The following is a 10,476-nucleotide window of genomic DNA, read 5'->3' as shown; positions in this document are numbered from 1 at the left end:
GGCAAATATGATACACAGAGATAAGTGAGCATTCATAGATTTTTTTGAAACCTAAATGGCATAACACACACAAAATGTTCCTGTAACACAGCGAAGTGAGTTCCTTCCCATTGCCTTTTGAATTACATAAAACTGGCAAGAGACATCCCCAGGACGTCTCTAACAAGGCCTCCTATGCAACAGCCTTCCTCAATGAGGCCCAGCCACTGACCCATCCCACCTGCCCTGTGCTCAGGGCAGGGGTGACCTGCTCAGTAAGTGATAACCTCAAATACCTTGCCGCCGTATTTCCTCAGAAGCATCTAAGATGAGGAGGAAAGGACGGCTTTGTGGCCCAGATAGAATCAGACTATCTGTGTTCTTTGGTAGAAGGCGGTGTTGAAGACATTAATGCCTTATTTCCAAAAAAGAGTCCATGTCAGCATTGCTTGAGAGTTGAATTGGCACTAGATTGAGGTAGAGCCTCATTTGGCAGGAGAGGAGTCAGGTTATTTGCCTGTTAGTGGGCAACGGAAAGACAACTAACACTGATTGGATGGAGAAAGCGGGGAGAACCAGGACTCTCCTTTCCCCTCTGCCCATTATCCTGATCCTGCTGTCCCAAAGGAATGTCTGATAAGTCATCTTCACGGCAGCCTGACTCAGGGCAGTGAGAGTCCATGAGGGATTCTAGGCGCCTTGTCTTTGAAGGGAGTGCGGGTAATCAAAGGAGAGTAAAAGTCCTTTCTGGAACATGTTCTTTCTTGTCAATAACCAAATAGAGAACTCTTCCCCCTTGATCACCCCTGGCCCAGCTGTTGCTACCCTGAAAAGACGTAGGCGCATCCAGAAGGAGGTCTTTTAATAAACACGGTTTAAATAAATCTCTGATGTTGTAATAAGCAGCCTGATGCAGAAATCCCCAGTTCTGATTTGTGGTGCTTACTACAATATTACAAAAGGTCTGTGGCTTTGGAAAGGTGATGTGATCCCATTAAGATGTCATGAACTAAGGAATTCTTTCCCCCATCTCTTCAGACATCCAGTTCTACAATTTTGCCTTGTTTTTTGTCTGATGTCCCTCACATCCAACCTGGCCCCCCACAATGTGCTTCTTTCCACTCAGATCACACCAATTGGCCACTGAACTCTATATCTAACTATTCACACGGAGATACAATCAAAAGTTCACTTTTGCATGCTTGATTTTACAATGTCAAGAGGAATTCTCAACCTAGTGATGGCTTGAGTACCTGAAATATTTTTGAAAAAGTGACTGGTAGGGAACTTACAAATTCTTCCCTTGTCTGCCATATCCATTCACTCACTTAAATTGTTTATAAGACAATAAAACATATAAAAGCAACATTTTCACCAGGCCAATCACCTCTCTCCAGCCTCATAATGATTAGCTTACATTCCTGTATCCAGATTTCCCTATAATTAATAATGTTGCATTTTTACATTCACCTCTTGATTTTACTCAGCTCCATCCTGGAACATTAAATTTGTCTTGGCTTAGCTATGCTAGTTTGCACTTGGCCCTTCCTGATTGTCAGGGTCCGGGCTTGTAAATTATGTCCAAGTTCCTCTATTGCTGTTCCTGGGCCTGGGTGGCATGCAAGGTCCTGATATCCGCATCAGCCTCAGCTCATGCTGCTCCACATTGCCTGACTCTTTATCTTCAGATCCATCCCTTGCTGTTAACTTTTCTATTTAATTCCTGAAACATCACCAAATAGACCAAGATATGCTTTCATTTGGTGCCTTCAGGGAAGATATGCAAAAGGCCCATACAATAAGGAAGGTCTAGGATCACCTTGCTGAACCCAAGACACTAGGGAGAGGTCAGTACACCACGTGTCTTTTTTTTTTTTTTTTTTTTTTTGTAAAACATGGGGTCTCATTATGTTGCCCAGCTTGAACTCAAACTCCTGAGCTCAACTGATCTTCCCATGTCAGCCTCTTGCTAGCTGGGACTAAAGGTGTGCACCACCATGCCTAGCTCCCAAATGTCTTTTGAGCCAAGGTTAGTTAGCTCCCTCCGTTCATTGCAATTACATTAACCTGTACCATGTTTTATGAAAATCCTTCATATGGTACCCGCAAGTAGTATGTATTTGTCATTCCCATAGATAGCCACTGCATTAGGGAAAGCTGTGTGAAAGAAGGTATTGACAGTTGGTACCTGCAGGTTAAGGGCAGATATTACAAGAGTACTTCACAACTGAAGAAATTTCAAGTGGTAGACAGCAAGGTGGCTTTGAGCAACCCTGTGGCCAATGTCCTCAACACTTGTTTTTACCATAGTGCAGAAGATCTTTCCCTGGGACTATATCTTATCATGTCCCTTGATTACAAATAATGGTGTAATGACATTATCTAACAATTTAGTGGCTGCTGTGACACTGATTTGGTGCTTAAGCTAATGAAATAATAGAACAAGCCCACATTTAGCAGCTTTTTTATATTAAAGACAAACGCTGAAAACCCAGGATACTCTCCTTAACATGTGTTTATAATGATTCCTAATTTAAACAAACAGGTCCTTAGCCCAAGATCTTTCCTATCATTTGGATTTAATTTTGAGGCAGTGGAGGGCAGTTAAATATATGCAGAGGGACCTATAAAAGAAATGGCAAAGTGGCTCACACCTGTAATCCCAACAGTTTGGGAGGCCACGGTGGGAGGATCACTTGAGCCCAGAAGTTCAAGATGAGCCTGGGCAACACAGCAAGACTCAGTCTCTACAAAAATAAAAAATTTTAATTAGCCATGCATGGTGGCATGCACCTATAGTCCCAGCTACTCAGGAGGCTGAGAGGAGAGGATTGCTTGAGCCCGGGAGGTCAAAGCTACAGTGAACCATAATCATGCCACTGCACTCCAGCCTGGGTGACACAGCAAGACCTTGTCTCAAAAAAAAAATAAAAATAAAAAATAAAAATAAAATTTAAAAAAAGAACGGAACAATTTAAAAATCTGTTTGGAGGTGTGCTTTGAACACAATTTAAAGAAGAATGGTCAAGGATTGGAGACAGTATTATCTGAGTCCTTTCTCAGGATGCTATGATAACAATCTGATGCATCTGGCCGGGTGCAGTGGCTCATGCCTGTAATACCAGCACTTTGGGAGGCTGAGGTCAGGAGATCAAGACCATCCTGGCTAACATGGTGAAACCCCGTCTCTACTAAAAATACAAAAAAATTAGCCAGGCGTGGTGGCAGGCACCTGTAGTCCCAGCTACTCAGGAGGCTGAGGCAGGAGAATGGCATGAACCCAGGAGGCAGAGCTTGCACTGAGCCGAGATCGCGCCACTGCACTCCAGCCTGGGTGACAGAGCGAGACTCCGTTTCAAAAAAAAAAAAAAAAATCTCATGCGTCATAAACAGAAATGTCTCCAGGAGCCAGGTAGGTGTTGCCACTGACTGAATGGACAGGGGGAGGAGTGGAGTCAGTGGAGATCCCTGAGCTTTGGTCTTAAAAGCAGAGGTGGCTACTACTTAAGAAGACATGACTGGCAGGTGTCATTGATCACACCTGTAATCCCAGTACTTTGGGAGGCCAAGGCGGGCAGATTGCTTGAGCCCAGGGGTTTGAGACCAGCCTGTGCAACATGGCAAAACTCCATATCTACAAAAAAAAATTACAAGAAGTAGTTGGGTGCCACCGCACTACATGCCTGTAGTCCCAGCTACTAGGGAGGCTGAGGTGGGAAGATCACTTGAGCCTGGGAGGTGGAGGTTGCAGTAAACTGACATTGCACCACTGCACTCCAGCCTGGGCAGCAAAGTAGAACTCTGTCTCAAAAAAAAAAAAGACACGACTTAAGAAGAAGTAACTGCTATTCAGCTTTAGTTGATCATCACATTGAGCTAATGGTGACCTAATATGGCCACATTTGTAGCTTTTTTAAGGCAAGTCAGGAATCCAAATTGTGTGTGTGTGGTGGGGGGGGGGTTTCTGTGAGATAGAGTCTCTCTCTGTCCCCCAGGCTGGAGTGCAGTGGCGCAATCTCGGCTCACCGCAAGCTCCGCCTCCCGGGTTCACGCCATTCTCCCGCCTTGGCCTCCCGAGTAGTTGGGACTACAGGTGCCCACCACCATGCTCGGCTATTTTTCTGTATTTTTAGTAGAGATAGGGTTTCACCTGTTAGCCAGGATGGTCTAGATCTCCTGACCTTGTGATCCGCCCACCTTGGCCTCCCAAAGTGCTGGGATTACAAGTGTGAGCCACCACGCCCGGCCAGGAACCCAAATTTTTTATGTGAAAATCTCCATTTGGAAAGGTTGCCACCACATCCAAAAATTATTTTTAAAAAACAAGCAAAGAAACAAAAAACATTACATAGGCCATCAAAATAGGTCTTGAGCCAGATATACCTGCTGTGACTATAATATGTGAGTTTAGCCTCATGTAATAAACACTTGAGTACAGCTCATTCTACCCATTGAGACTATATGCATCACAGAGAGACTACACTACACCTAAGTCCTGTTTACATCCTCATCACCTATAAAACTGCATCCCATACAACATATATTTTCAAACTTGCAGCCAGGCATGGTGGCTCACACCTGTAATCCCAGCACTTTGAGAGACTAAGGCAGGAGGATCACTCAAGGCCAGAAGTTTCAGACACACCTGGCAACAAAGCAAGACCCCATCTTTATGAAAAATTAAAAAATTTTCCTGGCATGGAAGCATGTTCCTATAGTTCCAGCTACTCAGGAGGCTGAGGCAGGAGGATCACTTGTGCCCAGGAGGTTGAGGCTGCAGTGAGCTATGTTTGTGCCACTGTACTCCAGCCTGGGCAACAGGCTGAGACCCTGTCTCTAATAAATAAATGAATGAATGAACAAATAAATAAATGAATGAATTAAAACTTGCTTAATAATTTAAGGAATTAAGGAATTCCACAGAATGAGATGGCTAAGTCCTATTAGCTCTACCTTCAGTCCTGTTCAAGTCAATATTTGTGTCCATATTCATATAAGGGCATTAACAATAACGTTGCATTTTCAGATGACAAGAATGTAAAAAGATAGTGCAAATATGTGAATTAATTTTGTTGGAAGATTACATACAGTTCAAGGGTCTAATTCCAATGTTTCTCACCTAGAATTTGACCCAGTGATTTAACACCTCTAACAACTCACGCCTTCCCTACCTTCGATACACTTCCCCATCTCTGTGCATTTTCCCATGCCAATCCTTTTGCATGCACTGTCCATCCCTTCCCAAATGACCCAACAAACCCTTGCTCACCCTCACGACCCTGCTCAGGTGGAGCCTCCTTGTAGAAACCTTCCTAGACCCAATGGGCAAAGTAACTTCCTCCATCTCCGTGCTCCCAAAAAGCAATGTTCATGTAAGTGTTATTGCTTCTATCACATATTTAGTTTCTCTGCTTCTCCATAAGCTACTTAAGGACCAAGACTACGTTTCATGTATCTTAACATACCCTGTGACTAACACAGTTTCAGGAGTAGAGTGCGCAGTACATAAATGCCTCATTTATAAAGATTAAATTCCCACTTTACATAGTGAAATACAAGCACTAGGAATGTAAATGACAGTTGTGTAGAAAGAAGCACAAATGTGAATGAATGCAAGGTTTTGGAAACCTAGGTTGGAGTTGTTTATACATTAGATATTCCTTCTTTTTTTCTAATCAAGAACAAACTTTGTTTAACTTTGTACCCTATTAACAGAAGTTTAAAAAAAAAAAAAAAAAAAGGTTTTACTAAACCCTCAGCTGTTGTCCCTCCTTCCCAGCTGGGGCTGTGACTGGAGCCCTTTTCCACAGCCTTGCTGCATCTTCTCCTTAGTACCTGCTCCACCTGCCAGGAAGTAGCTAGTTTCCATGTCTCTGTGCTCCAGTTTATGGGCTCCTCCCAGGTCTGACCATCAGCAGCCTCCTCCTCATCTTCCTTCACACATAAGTCCTCAGGAAAAGGTATGCTGGTCTCTGGTTCTGAAGCCACCATACCCTTATCTGGCTTGCTATCTTGTAGCAGCTTCACGGTTCATAGCTGCATGTTCAGAAGCTCCTACTGGGCTCCAGCCAAAGTAGTCACACACTCAAAAAGGGGGTCCAGTTGGGCCATCAGATTGTCCAGGTGCTGCTCTGTCTGGATCAGCTGTTGCTCCAGCTGCAATGGTTGCTTCCTGCCTGTCTCCTCTTGGAGAACTGCAGCTTCATCTTTTCCCTGTTGTGGAAGAAGAAAAGGGCAATACTGCAGCGAAATTATTCTGCTCCATCACCTCAGTCTCCAAAGCCAGTAAGAAGAGGGGTATCATTTAAGATACAGAAAGCTATTGGGTTTTTACCTCAGAGAATCACAATTACTTCTAGTCTAGTTCCTCACCCAGCACATGAAGCAATATGTCAACGTCTCCCACACATGGTCACTCAGTCTGCTGAAACACCTCCAGGAATGAGCAGCTCTCTCCAGTTTGATTGAGCTGTCATTGTTAGACAGTTCATACACAAAGCCAAAATTTGTCTTTCATGTATCTTCTTTCCATAGTGCTGATTAGAGCCTTCCAAAATAATGACTCTTCAATGTGATAGTTCCTCAGGAATTTAAAGACAATGGGCATACCCTTGCCCCCTTTCCTGAGTTTTTTCTGGTTTAATATCTTCGATCTTTTCAGTCAGGGCTCATTTTGCATAGTTTTCTCTGGTTGCTTTACTGAAATGGGTATGATGTGACAATGGGTATGCCTAAGTGTCTCTCATAAGCGCTGCTGCTAAGAAATGTCTTCTTCCAGGCTGTACTCAGGCCCAATGATAGAATTTACTAAACTATCCTTGTTAAATTTCATTATTAAATTCAGTCACTCATCCTAGCCTGTCATGTCTACCTGGGATCATTACTAGCTATCTCTGGTAGTTTCACACATCAAAATTGGTTCAATTGGTTCTATTTTCTAATGCAAATAAATAATAGGGTCAGGGCTGAAGATACTGTCCTGGAAGGTGTTACTTTCCAAATGTACCATCAACTCATATTTAAGGGCTTCCTTCCCTAGGAGACCACGATACCACTTGATGTCTTGAACTCTAGAAACACCATGGTTGCAGCAATCAACCCCTTGTGCCACCATTGGCCCCACTTTAGCAGTATGAACACTAGCTGGGTGTCCAGCTCCACCAGTTGCTGCTCTGGATGACCTCAAGCATGGCTACTCTTTATTAGATTGTAGGAAAATTAAATGTGATGATCATTATTCATTTACGGTTTACCACGTGCCTTTCACATCCCTGACCTCGCTGAATCCTTAAAATTACTCTATAATGTTGGAGGCCAATCAACTATTATCTTCATTTCACAGACAGTGGAAACTGTATCTTGCTCTCAGTACTATGGCACCGCCATGAGAGATGCAGACCCCCCGCCATCCTTGCATCTGAAACACTTATACAGCACAAAAGCCACAATGGCTGAGGTGTACAGCATTCCCAAAAGCAGCACCCTGGCCCTGGCCCCCTCATGCTGGTCCTTGAGCAGCAGTTGCCAGCATTCTGTGGCCCCAGGGCCCACATGGGTTGGGTTCCCTGTGGAAGGAGGACAAAGTAGATATTCATTCTTTTACAGATTTTACATAAAGATCTGTGTGGTTTTTTTTTAGGCTTATGTTAGTTGACATGGAATGGAGGCATTAATCACGTCACGACTAAAATCTACAGAAGGTAAATCCAAATGCACATGGAGCAGTGGAATCACTTCAGGAGGAACTGAACAGACTGCTTTAACCCACTGCAGAATTTTGAACAGCAAGAAATCCAAAGACTCAAGTTTCCAGCATAGAGGTGTGATGAGATGGAGAATGTTTATATGAAGAGAGAAACAGGGGTGTTGCTAAAAACAAAAAAGAAGCTGGATTCCTCCTTGAAATGGCCCTCCCTTGCTCTATTTCTTTTGGGTTTTAGGCCCCCCTTTATATAACATGGCTCTTTGGCGTGCTGGAGCAGGAATAAAAAGAAGAAAGAGGGCAGGCATGGTGGCTCACTTTAGGAGGCCGAGGCAGGTGGATTGCCTGAGGTCAGGAGTTCGAGACCAGCCTGGCCAGTATAGAAAAACTCCATCTCCACTAAAAATACAAAAATAAAAATAAAAATTCCTGGCTACAGTGGCGCACGCCTGTAAACCCAGCTACTCGGGAGGCTGAGGCAGGAGAATCGCTTGAACCCAGGAGGCAGAGGTTGCAGTGAGCCGAGATCATGCCATTGCACTACAGCCTGGGCAACAAGAGCAAAACTCTGTCTCAAAAAAAAAAAAAAAAAAAAAAGAAGAAGAAGAAGAAAGAGGGAGAGGAAGTTGAACTTGCTTGTAGAAGATTTCATAGATGTCTGATGCCCATAGTACTATCAGAGCTTGAATAAAAACATCTCTACCAAATTCACAATGGAAATTTGAAATTTGGACAAGATTTGTACAAGAAAAAAAAAATACCACTTCCCATAACACGGTCTCCTCCTCTCCTAGCTTTAGCCCTTAACACAGAGCGTGGCACACCTAACATGGTCAGTAAAGAATTCCACCAACTCAAGAATGAAAAATAAACTCCATATCATAGATAAATGTCTTTTCCTTCCTCTTTATCTTCTCTTTCTTCATTCCTTTCTTCTCACATTTTTTCTTCATTTTCTGCATAATAGCAGGTCTCCTAGGCTAGGTGGCTGTGCTGGCCATTCCCCGTGATTCTCAAAAACACGGACAGATCCTTCTGGAAAGTTCTGTCTTGAATTAGTCCCTGTTGCAGGCCAGTACATTAGAAATGGTATTTCTAGAAGGCTTGGAGAAGTAGATGATAAGCCTGAGTTTCCTTCTTGGGATTCCTCTCCTGAGTCTGAACTGGAAACCATTGACCCAGTTGTTAGACAATGGAGGCCCCTAACACAGAGCATTTTAATGGGATAATTTTTAGATTTTCTTGAGAAACATTAACTGAGAATAGAAAGACTTCTACATTCTCTCACTGCCATGGCCATTCTGGTCCCCATTTCAGGGTCTCAGTTCCTCAGGAGAGATATACGAGACTCCCAGTGAGTGTCCAGTCCTTGGATTTTCCTCTAATACTTTATCCATGTGTTAAGAGTTCACATTGCACCTCTAAAGAAGCTCCTGTGTGACCAGGACTCATCTTCTGAGGATATCAGCGATCCTTTCATGCCATCCCATGCCAAGACTAACATTGCTCTGTGGTGATCCCCCATCCTGTATCTGTAGGAAGCCATGCTGGGTCTGCCCCAGCCAGAGTTTTAAAAATCTAAAATCCCTCCAGAACCTCCTTGCTTTTTTCAACATAGATTTTTGCCAAAGGAGATCAGATCCAATTGGCAGATCCCTGCTCCACAGCAGAATACTTTGTAATTGGATTAGTCTCAATAGCAGCAGTAGTTCTGGCCTTGAATATGAATTAATCAGCCAAGTCACAACACAAGGAAGCCGACTGCACCAGAAAACACTGTACAATCCGTGAGTTTCTTCATGGTTGAGACTCAGATGAATCATCATGTTGATCTGACTCATGCCTCTCCCTGCCCAGCCAAGAGACTGAGGCTTTGCCTGGGATCTGCCTCTTTCCCACTCAAGAGTCAAATGAGCTCCCAAAGAGAAAGAAAAAAAAATGTGATTGATTCTGATTTGCACCCCAGTATTTTTTAAATTAATCATAACGAATCAAATATTTACATTAGAAGAGATCTTGTGTTGTGAAAAAAAGGAAAGAATAAAAGAAGGGAGGAAGAAAAGAAGTGGGAGGGTGGGAGAGAAAGGAAACAATAGAATAAGGCCAGGCGCAGTGGCTTATGCCTATAATCCCAGCACTTTGGGAGGCCAAGGACAGAGGATTGCTCAAGCTCAGGAGGTCAAGACTAGCCTGGGCAACATGAAAAGATTCCATCTCTAGAAAAAAATAAAAAATTAGCCAGGCACAGTGGCATACATCTGTGGTCCAGCTACTCAGGAGGCTGACGTAGGAGAATCGCTTGAACCTAGGATGTGTGGCTGCAGTGAGCCATGTTCTCACCACTGCCCTCCAGCCTGGGTGACAGAATGTCACCTGTCTTAAAAGAAAACAATAGACTAGGGAAAAAAAAAAAGAAAGAAAAGAAAGCAGTAAGTGACATAAGACCAAGAGGAAAAAAGCAAACTTGAGCATCATCTGTCCTCGAAGTGGCCTACTGAGGGAAAAGGGTGGACACTGAGCTTCACAGCCCACAACAAATCAGGCAGGGTCACTTCTGCAAACACTGATAACCTACTAAAACCCAAGCACAGAATAAGACAGACACTGAGATTCAGAGATAAAGTCAAGATGGCTCCTACTGCTGCAGGGAAACTAGAATGACTCAGAATCCCAGACAGGTCATGTTTGAAGAAGCCATTCATACACTACCAGTGAGGTGAAAGTTGCATTCCTTTCTCCCTTCTCTCCTTCTCTTATCCTGGAGCGCAAACATTGTGTGGAGCACAAACGTTGTG

The sequence above is a fragment of the Macaca nemestrina genome, chromosome 7 (assembly GCF_043159975.1).
Source record: "Macaca nemestrina isolate mMacNem1 chromosome 7, mMacNem.hap1, whole genome shotgun sequence".
Lineage (NCBI taxonomy): Eukaryota > Metazoa > Chordata > Mammalia > Primates > Cercopithecidae > Macaca > Macaca nemestrina.
Note: the sequence above shows the minus strand (reverse complement) of the source record.